Consider the following 13,928-nt stretch of genomic DNA (forward strand, 5'->3'; position numbering starts at 1 on the left):
ACTCCAAAGCCCAATGCTCTTTCCACCATATTACACTGTCTCCAGAAAGAGGAAGGGCAGGTGGTGAGGTCTGTCACCTGGTTATCCCAGCACCTCAGGTATGTATATAGGTAGAACTCCAAAGCTTTCACCAGTAGGTCTTACTGTTTTGAGGCATGAGAGAAGGTGGGTGGTGGAGTCTGTTTTGAATGTGGTAGAAGAGCTTGAAATGTCACCACCAGCTTGTCACTGATAACTTAAATTTCTTTTGGTTCAAGGGATTGCTCCCCATTAAAGCAATTAAGTCTACGTGGGAGGAGCAGGGCATCTGTAGTAAATCATTTACATCTTATGTGCCTTATCAGTTCAAACCCAGATGATGTAGGTTTGGAAAGTGACATATATGTGACACATGTCAACCTAAATAAAGAGGTAAACTGAGACAAGCTCAAATTACCAGAAAATGAGCTGATTTGGGAATAGTAGAGGAATTACAATTTGGGAAATGGATGCTGTAGCAAGCTACAGGCAAGTCTGTTGAGGGTTTAGGGCCGACTTAGGAATAAGGAATACAAAGAGGGGGATGTTCAGCCGGAGTCCAAGCAGTAAGTTCATTGGCTGGAGGATGGGAGAGATTCCTGTTGGATGTTCATTGGTGAGGAGATAAGCCTCATCTTCTGTAAATCAGGCATTTATGGGAAATCAGTGTTTCAGTTCTTAAGTTCTGTTCTTCTGAGGGCATGTGCATGAGATTCCTCATTTCATATTCTCCAGTTCAATTTGAGATTGAAATCCTTTCACATGATGATTTAGAGAGAGAATTAAATATATATTAATATTAATAAAAATATATATTCTGTCACACAATGTAGTTATATAGAGAGAAATATATATTTATTAATACTGATATTAATAAAAATATTTTTAAATTAAGACAATCTCTCTTGGTATCATTCTCCTAGACATGATCAAGAAATGTGTTAAATTAGGTTTTTGTTGTCTTTAAAGCAAAATTTTAATTGTTCTTGAGTTATCTACAAAATATAAGAAGAGATTGCTGTTTAAGGGAATTCAAAGAAGAATTTTAGTACTTTAACTTTCTAGAAGATTAATCTGGTAAATGTATGTTTTGGTATTTTTATAAGGGCTGCATTTATATATTAGAGTAGCTTGGGTTTTTTTTGTTGTTGTTGTTTTGTTTTAAATTCTAAAGCAATACATTAGAACTGAGTTAAAGCAATGAAATTCCCTACTTTTTATTCTTGTTGCCCTAGAATGGTCACAGTAGGCTCACTGAAATATTTCTAGAAAGATGTAAATACCATATTTTGTCTTTCATAGTATTGTCAAAGCTTTAAAGTTTTTTTTGTGTGTGGGGTTTTGTTTTGTTTTTTTTCCCACAGAAGGATCAAGATAAGAGCAATATTATTAAGTTTGCATTTACGGGAAGAGATAGTTTCTTGTTAAAAAGGAGTTAACACTGGATTTAGTGTTAAGAGGCTCCAAAAACCAGAAATAGCCTGACAGGAGAACAATGCCTGTCATTAGATGCAATTGCTGCATAAATAGTCTTTCTCTTTTAGAGAGTGCAGTTTATAGTAATTGAAAAAAAAAATCCCATGTGCCATTTTCATTGTTTGCTCCATTTGTTTGCTTTCTGTGTAATTGAATTTCACACAAAGGAGAGAATGAAAATAATTTTCAGGTGCATCACTGCATTTTCTACAGATTCTTTAATTTTAGAGCTTAGCTCTTGTTAAGTATTCTCTAAGGGTATGTAGTGTGTGTGTGTGTGTGTGTGTGTGCGCCATTCAAAGAAGGAAAACGACATTTCTTTTGAAACCAACCTCTGATGTGATTGACTGTTAACATTTTTTAAAACAGCGAAAATTGACTTTCAATCACATTTTGAGTTTATTTCTAGCCATTTGCCAGAGCAAGCCTTATTGAAATTAGGAGACAAAGTTGTATTTCACATTTCCTAGCACTGTGTTTCCAAAGCCACAGAAACACAGATTATATAGTATTCTGCCACACAAATATTATTTAAAAAAACAATATAGGAGATGCAGTTCTCAATCACACCACATTTTCCACACCTTTTTTGTCAGTGTTTGGGTGTTTATACCTGGGTGAAATAAATTTGGGGAAAAGGCAGTATGTCCTTATTTTGAAGTAGCAAATCTTTGCTACTGTTTCATTTTATGAATGGTGTGTAGAAACTGGCTTGTGGGAGTAAATGGGGAACTGTAAGACATAGAGTAATATTCAAGGGACTAAGGGAAAGGTAATGAAAAGGGTTTTTGTGGAGTTCAACTATCAACTCGTGGATATGGGGAACGGAGTGATTTGCTTTTAAGTTTAATTTTTGTAACTTGGGGCCTGCTACCTAGCATCATCACAGCAGACAAAAAAAAAAATGCTTAAAAGATATTTTTTGAACACAGATCTCTGAATCTCATTATATTAGCTTTTAATTATCAAAAGGTGGTTCTGTGAGACTCAGAATCCTATGAGCCATTGGGAAGAAGGAACTAGTGCAGTTTTATGAGTGAGGACAGTATTGATAGATTAGAGGGAAAGAATAGTATCTCAAAATTTTGGATTCTTATAAGAAAACTGGTCCTAAGACAGAAATCTCCTCCTTTCAATTTATCTCTCACAAGAGATATTGAGGAAATGGGGACTCAGTATCATCCAATCTAGACTTTAAGATTCAGACCTTTTTAAAAAGCCTCATAGCTGTTTATTGAGATCATTTGGCTCTAGAATATTGTATTTAGCAGTCTTAGTGTAAATGCTTGCATTGTATATTTAGAACATTTTAACTTTGGGATGCTCTAGGTCAGTTTCCACACTGCATTTTACATTGTGTGAAAATTTTATTATTAAACTCTGTGCTGACTCATTAGGATCTGTAGAAAATACAACAAGCATAGTGACACAACTGACTTTTTTAAAAAGGAATAGTCCAAGATCCTGGAATAATTTCTTGCCAAGATCCAAGACTTATAAAAGTCTTTGGATCTAAGCAAGATACAGTCTTCAAACATGTTCTTCTAATAAGCAGAATGGTCAGTGTTGTGAGACAATTTTCATGGGTCTCTCACATTTCTGCCTGTCTTGTGAGCAGAGGCACTGACTATATTCATTCTAGACTATCCTTTCAAGGATGTTTGGGTAGTGAATGGTCTTGGAAAATAGAGGTACTATCTCCTGGAGCAAAGGAACAGGTTTATTTGCTGCCTATTATAAAAGATTCAGCGTCCCTCTCCTGAAATGCACACCAGTGCATGTGCAGATGTTATCTGGCTCCTTTCACGTCACTTTGTTGGGATTGAGACTCTGGGAACCAGTGCAAGAAAGTGCTGATACTCTGGCTACTGGCGTTGATGTGAGTAATAAAATCCTTTGTATCTCATGCCTTTTACCAGCATGCATAAAACTGGCAGGCTTACTGTTAATTTGCAAGTAAGATATAATCTCAGAGCCTTCACAGTCCTTGATAGTACCATAATTCATAGACAAATTTCTTCTTCATGTGTGCCTGTAATTGTTATGGCCTTACTAGATATATAACTAATAAAAGAAATGGTCTTCTAAATAATACCAAATACTAAATAATCTGGGACACCTGGGTGGCTCAGTTAGTTAAACGTTCAGCTCTTGATTTTGGCTCAGGTCATGATCTCAGGGTCCTGGGATTGAGCCCTGCATCAGGCTCCACACTCAGCGGGGAGTCTCTGTGGGATTCTCTCTCTCCCTCTCCCCCTGCCCCTCTCCCTGCTCGTGCACGCGCTCACTCTCTTTCTCTCTCTCTCTCTCAAATAAATAAATCCTTAAAAATAAATAAATAAATACTAAATTATCTTCTAAAATAATATTTAAGATTCCTAGTGTGGTCTTTCTTTCCCACCCTATGCCCCGCCTAAATTGTTAACTCAAGGCCAACTTTCAACTTAGGGAAAAAAGAAATCAATTGAATCTTTTACCCCTAAGAATTCCTTGGTTGACAGAACTTTAGACATCACTCATTTCAAAGAAAAAAGAGATGAGAAAGCCAAAGCTGGAATCTACTAAGGGCAATAGAGTAAGTAGGGAGCCTAGCCTGGGATGGAAGATTCCTTTTAGTTTAGGTCTCTTCCAGTATACTTGCTAATGTTTTCTATTCTTGTTAAGTGGAAACATTATATTTTCTTCTTAACATTTAAGAATGATAAAATAGGTCTGGAATGGTAGTGGTTAAGCCCTGGTTAAGAGTAAGACCTCTGGGGGCACCTGGGTGGCTCAGTCAGTTAAGCATCTGACTTTGGCTCAGGTCATGATCTCAGGATCCTGGGATTGGGCCCCACATCAGGCCCCAGGTCATCCTCATCTTTGGGCTCCACACTCAGTGGGGAGTCTGCTTGTCTCTCTCCCTCTGCCCCTCCCCCTGCTTGTGTTCTCTCTGTCTTTCTCTCAAACAAATAAATGGAATATTTTAAAAAAAAAAAAAAAGAGCAAGACCTCTGGAATCAGCTGGACTGGGTTTGTGTTCTGGTTCCACCTGTGTGGAAGCTTAGAGCAACCTTTGATTTAACTTCTCTAGGTCTGTTTATCACCTTTAAATAGGAATTTAGAGCAATACTCCCTTAAAGAATGGCTGTCATTATGAAATGAGGTAATGCAATGCACAGTGCAAGGCACCTAGTGAATTCTCACCAAATGCTAGTTATTGTAATTAGATATTTGTTAAATATGTGCCTGACAAGTAATGAATGACTTAGGAAACCAGTCAACAAATAATGCAATAGCATTCATTATTCATCCCAAACAAATTATTTCTAAGATGGAGACCATTGCAGATTGATCAGTTCTTCACCATTAGTGCAGTTCACATGGTTTCCCTAAGCATTTCTGTGTTCCTTTACAGATCTTTCTGGGAGTTAATTCAGATTCTGGCTGTCCACAAATGATTTGGCCCTTAGGGACTCAGGAATTTCATTTCCACTTCAACAGCTTTATAGGGACTCCTCTATCAGAATAAAAGTAGGATGTCAAGTTTCTTGGCCAAAAGCTTCACTTTTATTTTCTTTCAGAGCCATATAAGAGAATGTTTCTTTTTCCTCTGTTATTTGCATCTTGCAAAACCAGTAAGCTGACCTTATGATCCTATTATCTTTTGTTCACATAGTTCACAAAAACTACTGTCCAAATTCTATATTTTCTAAAAATTAAAAACCTTTGAGTATTAATAAGTGAAAAACAGAAATGCAAGAGTTTTAGAAAATATGACTGTCCATGGTTCTCAAACACAGTGAAAAAATAGCATGTTCACTGCTCCATAGAAAAATGAGAAAAATAAGTGTAATGTAAAAAATCTCTCCTAAAGCTAAATATAATGGTAAAAGTCACATTTTGACATTGTGTTCTTAAATTTTTATGTTATTAAAATATTTTTTCTATGAAATGTTGCTTATATACCTTTTTTTTTTTTTTTTTAAAGATTTTATCTATTCATTTGACAAAGAGAGACAAAGCGAGAGAGGGAACACAAGGAGGGGGAGTGGGAGAGGGAGAAGCAGGCTCCCTGCTGAGCAGGGAGCCCGACACGGGGCTCGATCCCAGGACCCTGGGATCATGACCTGAGCTGAAGGCAGATGCTTAACAACAGAGCCACCCAGGTGCCCCTATGCCGGGTTTTTAAAAAATGTTTTTATTTTGGGAAAAAAAGGTCAAACTCATATTGATTTCCTTAAATTCTTTTTTTTTTTTTAATTGGTTTTTGAAGTCCCAAAGTCTAAGAACCAGGAATTAGTGAACATTTATGTAAGGCTTCTATAAGCTAGGCTCTGTTTTAAGAGCTTTACAAACATTTATTCATTTAATTCTTAACAGCAACTTTATGAGGTAAGTACTGATTATACCCAATTTATAGGTAAGAAAACAGAGAAACTGAAGGGTTAAGTAACCTGCCCAAGATCACATAGCTAACAAATGGTGAGCCTAGGGCTAAAATCCAGGATTCTGAAGCTAATCTCTCTTCCTTTCCTTCCTTTCATTGAGTTAGAAATCTCAACCCAGTATTTAAATATGTGGAGGGCATTTTGGCATTATCTACCAAAAGGTTCAAAAATGTGTCTATGGTTTGACCCAGCATTTCTAGGAATTTATTCTAAGTGCCAAAATATATGTACAAGGGTATTTTTTTAAGATTTTATTTATTTGAGAGAGAAAGTGAGCGGGAGCAGGAGTGGGGGTGAGTAGCAGAGGGAGAGGGAGGAACAGACCCCCTGCTGAGCAGGGAGCCCAATGGGGGGGCTAGATCTCAGGACCCCAGGATCAGGACATGAGCCAAAGGCAGATGCTTAATCGATTGAGCCACCCAGGTGCCCCTGTACGAGGGTATTAATTACAGTGTTATTTTCAATAGAGAAAAATAGAACTAACCAAATGCCCCACATACAGGGGATTGTTTTAAATAATAGATAGGACAGCCATGCAAAAGAATACTAGTAAATAATTTTTAATTGATTTAGGTATTTAAACTGTGTCTCATAAAATCCTGGGGTTCATCTGATCTGCATTAGGGCTCTGTAGATTTTTTATATGAATTCCATAAATTTTTATGGAGATTGATATATGGTTTTCTTATCACCCCTGATTGAACTTTTTTGTTTTTTTTTTAAGATTTTATTTATTTGAGACAGAGAGAATGAGAGAGAGAGAGCACATGAGACGGGGGAGGGTCAGAGGCAGAAGCAGGCTCCCCGCCGAGCAGGGAGCCCGATGTGGGACTCGATCCAGGGACTCCAGGATCATGACCTGAGCCGAAGGCAGTCGCTTAACCAACTGAGCCACCCAGGCGCCCTGAACTTTTTTGTGTTTATAAAACATGTTCTTCATTGGGCTCCCTGCTCGGCGGGGAGTCTGCTTCTCCCTCTGGCCCTCCCCCCTCTCATGTGTTTTCTCTCTCTCATTCTCTCTCTCTCAAATAAATAAATAAAATCTTAAAAAAAAAAAAAAAAAAGGGCGCCTGGGTGGCTCAGTTGGTTAAGCCACTGCCTTCGGCTCAGGTCATGATCCTGGAGTCCCGGGATCGAGTCCCACATTGGGCTCCCTGCTCGGTGGGGAGTCTGCTTCTCCCTCTGACCCTCCCCCCTCTCATGTGCTTTCTCTCTCTTTCTCTCTCTCTCTCAAATAAATAAATAAAATCTTTAAAAAACAAAAAAACAAAAAAAACCCATGTTCTTATAGATTTAAGATGAGTAAATACTCTACATTTGAATAGTAGTCCATCTCCATGGGTTGACTGATGCCTTATTTATTTATTTATTTATTTATTTATTTATTTATTTATTTATTAATGAGGATGCTATGCAGACTAAGCCAGTTTTCAACACCAGCTCTCTAGTTATGGTGTGATAATGAGTGTCCCTATTAGGGTTTTCTGGCTGACCAAACTTGTCAGCCTGTCCTCAATATATTTTTTCTCCTAAACACAACCAGACTTCGCTTTGCTAAACTAGCCTGTAATCAGCAGAATTCCTGAGGGGGAGATTCTTCCCCATTATATTTTATTCAACTTTATGTAAAAAGGTTCTCTGGTGTAATCAGAATTCTTCCTTGAAACTACTGAAAGAGGTAAGTGTAATTAGTGACTAGTGTGGACAACACAAATAGCTTTTTTTTTTTTCTTTTTGCAATTAAAAATTCTTGAAAATGTGACTGTATCACGATGTAAGGGAAGAGGCAGTCGTTTTAACAGAATTGTGAATTTGCTTTAACTGTTCCCTGTGGGATGCTGGCAAGTTATTTTATCTTTCTAAGCATTGGATTTTTTGTCAGTAAAATGGAAATTAATATCTTTCAGTTTGTTATGAGGATTACATAAGATACATTTGAACACTCAACAAATGTTGACATAAAAGGAGTATGGCTAATTTAAATATGGGAGTCAGGGAAGGTTCCGTCAATTTATTTTTTTCCCTGTACCCATCACCTCAAATACTGGAGGTAATTTCACACATCTCCAGTAATAGAGAGATAGGAATGAATGTATTAGACTTTTAATTTTGGAAGTGTTTCCTACTTTTTACCCTCTGAAAAAAATCTAACTTCCATCTATTTAGAGTTTTACAACTTATATTAAAGATAATATTATACCCACTCTTTGCTGTATAACCTTGCAAAGTTCTCTAGCCAAAACCAATAAATTTCACTCTGGCAAGATCAAAGACTATTCAGATAGTACAAATATAAAATATTGCACTACTCTTTAAACTTATGGTCCATTTATACGAGTCTCATTGCACCACTTCTTGGTCTTTTGGCTAAGATCAAGTGTAGTACACTCATTGCCATAGGCGAAGCGTCTCAGTTATTTTCTGGGGTGCCAGTAGTTTTATGGAATTGTCTTTCCAGTCTCTCTCTCTCTCTGTCTCTCAAGTTTTCCTTGACCTTCCCTGTCTGAGTTGGGTGCCCCTCCGATAGGCATCCTCCATAGGCTGAATTCCATAGGTAATCTGGGGTGCATTTTTCTGTCAGTATGTATGGGTCTTCCCTAACAGATTATGAATTTGCAATGGGCAAGAACTCTGAGTGTTCCTGGCAAACCCTCACTTCCTGGCCCCCAACACCCACAACGGTGCCACTGCTATCAGCCCTGGGGGCCTGTGCTAATCCCATCATGTCTCCCATTTCTGTCAGCCCTGGTCCACCAGGTCATCTTCTATTCTTGGACTCTGATCTCCACATGGCCTCATATGCTATCCTGGCTCTATATCTCACCATTCCCCAACTTCTGAAACCCTTCCACAGTGACTTCACAGCATCCCCTCTCTACCTCACTTCTTGAATGTTGGCTTCAACTTCTTGCTATAGGGGGGACCCGGCTCTCCCAAAGACACTGGTTCCTTTGCTGATGGTGGCCATTTTCTCTCTCAAGCTCCTCATATCACGAGCCCACAAGCAGGGTGGGTACTACATACCGAATGTTTGTGGCTCCCCCCAAATTCATATGTTGAAAAAAAAACCCCAATGCGATATTACTAGGAATTGGGGCATTTGGGAGGTGATTAGGTCATGAGAGTAAAGCCCTTATGAATAAGATTAGTACCCTTATAAAACAGACCACAGAGAGCTCCCTTGCCCTTTCTGCTTCGTAAGGACACAGGAGAAGACAGCCGTCTATGAACCAAGAGGCTAGTTCTTACCACACATGGAATCTGCCAGTGCCTTGATCTGGGACTTTCAGGGAGAAATAAATGTTGTTTATAAGCCACCTAGTCAATCATTGTTTTGTTATAGCAGCCTGAATGGACTAAGACAGGGGGTCATCCTTATTACTGCTTCCAGAACATTCCCTCCACCCCTCAGTGCTCCTAACCAACTCTCACTCTCAAGTCATCAGACCTATAGTCTTCTATTGCCTTCTTCTTTTAACATACACACTTGTTTCTTAAGATTTTAGCTCCAGATCCTTCTCTCCTGCACTATATCTGCCATACTTCTTGGTGATTGTTTTATCCTCATAGGTTTTGTTTTTATTATCTGGTCTTGGCTTTCTTTAGATTCCCCTCCTCCAATGACCTTGCCCCATCCCACCTCATGTACTCAGTCCCATGGTCAGCCCTTGGACTTAGTCATTACTAATGAGTGTAACCTGTCCCTAATCTCAGTCTCAAGTGCTAGCTATTAGTGTTACTATTTTTACAGAATTTGTTGAATTGGATTGCTCACAATTTGGATCACCACAGGCAAATGAGTTCCACTCTTTCAGCCCCATTTGCTCTATTCAGGGACTATGGTGTGATGAGTTGAGAGCAAGTATTGGTGATAGGATAGCTGGGCAGAGAAGCAAGAGGAGCTGAATAATGAAGGGATTAAGGGCTTTGAATTAAGCCATGAAGAAAGAGGTAAAGCCTGGGGGCCGGAGAGGATAAAACAATATTCTATTCTGGAAGAAAAGGATGGCTAACCTGCATGTCAGGAGGTGAGATACTGGCTAAAAAACAGTAAACAGATTATAAACTAGAGGTTTTTGGGATCAGCAAGGGTAGAATAGAGAGATTAGAGGCAGCCCAGGGGACACAGGGAGAAGAAAATGTTCCAGAGCACACAGTAGGGGCTGAATAAATATTTGTTGAGTAAATGAATAAATTATATGACTCCAGGCATAGGGTTTTATTGTTTTCTCATCCTGTTTTGGGCCCAGAAGTGCAAGGGCATCACATTTTAGGCAGGTATGGGGGGTGGGGAAGGTTGAGGCTGCTGCTAGCATATTTCTTGTGCAAATTAGAAGTGACTCCATATCTGGGCAGATAGATTAGAAAAGGTTTCAACTTTTTTAGGTTCTAAGCAGCTTTGTGTCAGCAATGTATGTTTTGGATCTCTGCGCCCATATCTTTGGGGATAGGTTGGGGGCAGGTGGGTAACACAATAATGTGGTAAGGTGGGGCGCCTGGGTGGCTCAGTTGGTTAAGCACCTGCCTTCAGGGAGGTAAGGTGGGGTAAGGTGGGGCGCCTGGGTGGCTCAGTTGGTTAAGCACCTGCCTCAGGTCATGATCCCAGGGTCCTGGGATTGAGCCCCGCATCAGGCTCCCTGCTCAGCAGGGAGCCTGCTTCTCCGTCTCCCTCTGCCTGCCTGTCTGCCTACTTGTGATCTCTCTCTGTCAAATAAATAAAATCTTAAAAAAAAATAATGTGTTAAGGTTCTAAAGTCCATTCCTGAACTTCCCCCCCACCCCTACCCCAGCTCAGTAGTTTTTATACTGTTTGAACCTGGGCTCCTGCAATCTCTGAAGCCAGAAATTCTTCTCTTAACATTTCTGCTGTGACCTCCCTTTCTAGTCAGTTGAGACCAAGGTCTAGTTTAAAATGAAGAGTTGGTTGGCTGGGGGTGTAAGGGATTTATTTCTCTTTTTGTTGGGGTGAAAAAAAGGAAAGCGATATGGATTTATGATGGGACTCCTATTTACTTTCCGTACTTTCCCTCATTTTCAGGATTCACAACGATCTTCCCAGGCAAATATGAATTACATTATTCTTAGGGAGGTCCGAGAAGAGAGTCTGCAACTTGGGCCAGGTGCAAAGTGAGGAGTGGAGTGAAGACTCAGACTCAAGGTATTCCACTGTGCCTCATATGTGCTGTATTTCCTTCTGGTGAAATACACCACTAGCTGTAAACTTGCTGAAGTTAGGCATTGTTTTATTTTTTTCACCTTTGTATCTTTCCCAGAGTTTAGCATCATCCCTGACACTAAGAAAATGTTGAATAAAGGACAGTGGGGTTGAATTGAATGTGCATGAGCAAAGGCGGCTAAGTACCAGCCTTCCCCCTCTGTCTGCTGACATTTTCACCCTGGGCATCAGTCATCACAAGGCTGTCTTCATAATTTGCCTCTTCCACCTTCCCCTCTGAAGGAAATGCTTCTCATGGGAATCTGCTGATCCAATGAGCTGCAGTCATTTGATACCTGAAGAGATTTGGAAACATTCATTTCCTAGTGGCTCCTATGCTTAATAGGGACTAACAGTTTCCCTTACTGTCTCCATTTGCTCTTATTTGGTTCTTGTATTTGGAGGTGTATCCAAGGAGTCTTAAGAAAGGTATATGTGGAATTTTTTTGTTGACCCCAATACAACACTCTGCTAGCTTCGACTCAGGTCATGATCCCAGAATCCTGGGATGGAGCCCCATGTCAGGCTCCCTGCTCAGTGAGGAATCTCCTTTTCCCTCTCCTTCTGTTCCTCCCCCACTTGTGCTCTCTCTCTCAAATAAAAAATCATTAAAAAAAAGAATTTTGAAATATATAATAAACAATTGTCTGCTTTTAAACTTTAGTTGAGTGATACAATTTTCAACAAACTTTCATTTAAAAAATTTTTTACATTAAAAAAATTTGGAGGGCGCCTGGGTGGCTCAGTCGTTACGTGTCTGCCTTCAGCTTAGGTCATGATCCCGTGGTCCTGGGATTGAGCCCCGCGTTGGGCTCCCTGCTCAGCGGGAAGCCTGCTTCTCTCTCTCCCTCTCCCCCTGCTTGTGTTCCCTCTCTTGCTGTGTCTCTCTCTGTCAAATAAATAAAATCTTAAAAAAAAAATTTGGAAGTATAGTTGACATATAATATTATATTAGTTTCAGGTATATGGCATAGTGATTCAACAATTATATACATTATAAATGCTTGTCACAGTAAGTGTGGTTACCATCTGTCACCATATAAAGTTATTCCAATCTTATTGACAGTATTCCCTATGCTCTACTTTTCATTCCCATGACTGATTTATTTCATAACTGGAAGTTTGTTCCTCTCAATCCCCTTCACCTATTTTGCCTATCCCCCTACCCAGCTCCCCTCTGGTGACCACTAGTTTATTCTCTGTATTTATGAGTGTGTTTCTATTTGCTCATTTGTTTTGTTTTTCAGATTCCACAAATAAACAAAATCTTATGGTATTTGTCTTTCTCTGACTTATTTCACTTAGCACAATACCCTCTGGGTGTGTTCATGTTGCTGCAAATGGCAAGGTTTCATTCTTTTTTATTGCTGTTTAATATTCCATTGTGTATATATATTAGTTCTTCTTTATCCATTCATCTATCAATGGTTGCTTCCTTATCTTGACTATTGTTGATAATACTGGGGTAAACATAGGGGTATATAAATCTTTTCAAATTATTGTTTTTATTCTCTTTGGATAAACACCCAAGAGTGGAATCATATGGTAGTTCTATTTTTAATTTTTTAATTTTAATTTTTCAAGGAACCTCCATATTGTTTTCCATAGTGGCTGTACCAATTTATATTCCCACCTACAGTGCCCAAGGGTTCCCTTATGTCCACATCCTCACCAACACTTGATATTTCTCAATAAACTTTTTTTTAATTAGACCTGGGGGTGGAGCAGAGGGAGAGGGGAATCTTAAGCAGGCTCCATGCCCAGCACAAAGCCCGACTTGGGATTCAGTCTCACAACCCTGAGATCATGACCTGAGCTGAAATCAAGAGTCAGAGGCTTAACCTACTGAGTCACCTGGTCGCCCCTCTCAACAATCTTTTAAATCCACTCCCTGATATTAGCTTTCTTTTGTTTTTCAAACTTGCCCAAGCCATAGAATTAGTAAATGGCAAGGCTGGAATTGGAAGTCTTTTAGGGTTTGGTTTGAAGTTGTTACTCTGTTGCTGTCAGGCTGGCCCAGTTTCTTAGCGTCTATAATAAAAATAGAAATTAAAAAAAAAAAAAAAAAACAACCCCTAATTTTTGACTACCAGATTCTAGGCTCTATTCTAAGAGCTTTTCTAATCTATAAGTTAGGATAATAATAGTGTTGTCTTGAAGATGACATGTGGGCATTTGTGTAACATCTGTTGGATGAAGGCTGGATATTATAAGTGCTCCATTAGTCATTGTGATTGTCATTATGAATAATTTTGTCTGCCAAGAAATATGACCAGCCACAAAAATGCTGCCCTTGCCATTTCCATTTAAATGGTACTGTTCTGGGACGCCTAGCTGGCTCAGTCAGGGGAAGGTGTGATTCTTGATCTTGGGATTGTAAATTCGAGCCCCACGTTGGGTGTAGAGATTGCTTAGAAAGAAAATCTTAAAAAAAAAAGTAAATAAAAAAATGTTACTGGGCGCCTGGGTGGCTCAGATGGTTAAGCGTCTGCCTTCGGCTCAGGTCATGATCCCAGGGTCCTGGGATCGAGTCCCGCATCGGGCTCCCTGCTCCTTGGGAGCCTGCTTCTCCCTCTGCTTCTCTCTCTCTCTCTCTCTCTGTCTCTCATGAATAAATAAATAAAATCTTTAAAAAAAAAATGTTACTATTCTGAAGAATGTTTGTAAACATGTCACAAATGCTCTTTTTTTTTTTTTTTGGTGGGCAGCAAAGCAAGGTTTATTGAGTGATAACAGTGATAGTACAAAGCTCCTGAGGAGGGAGGGGACCCAAGAGGGTGGCCACGGGG

General features: G+C 39.4%; 1 long non-coding RNA gene across 2 annotated transcripts in view; it reads left to right on the forward strand.

Moving 5' to 3' along the window:
* Positions 1-13,928, forward strand: part of LOC117998894 — a 161,127-nt gene that overhangs the window by 19,190 nt on the left and 128,009 nt on the right. For both annotated transcript variants that reach the window (XR_004676122.1, XR_004676121.1), the window contains exon 2: positions 10,963-11,082. This is a non-coding gene — a long non-coding RNA (uncharacterized LOC117998894). The remainder of the gene's footprint in view (positions 1-10,962; positions 11,083-13,928) is intronic.

Source organism: Mirounga leonina, unplaced genomic scaffold (assembly GCF_011800145.1).
Source record: "Mirounga leonina isolate KUSES-001 unplaced genomic scaffold, KU_Mleo_1.0 Mir_418, whole genome shotgun sequence".
Taxonomy (NCBI): Eukaryota; Metazoa; Chordata; class Mammalia; order Carnivora; family Phocidae; genus Mirounga; species Mirounga leonina.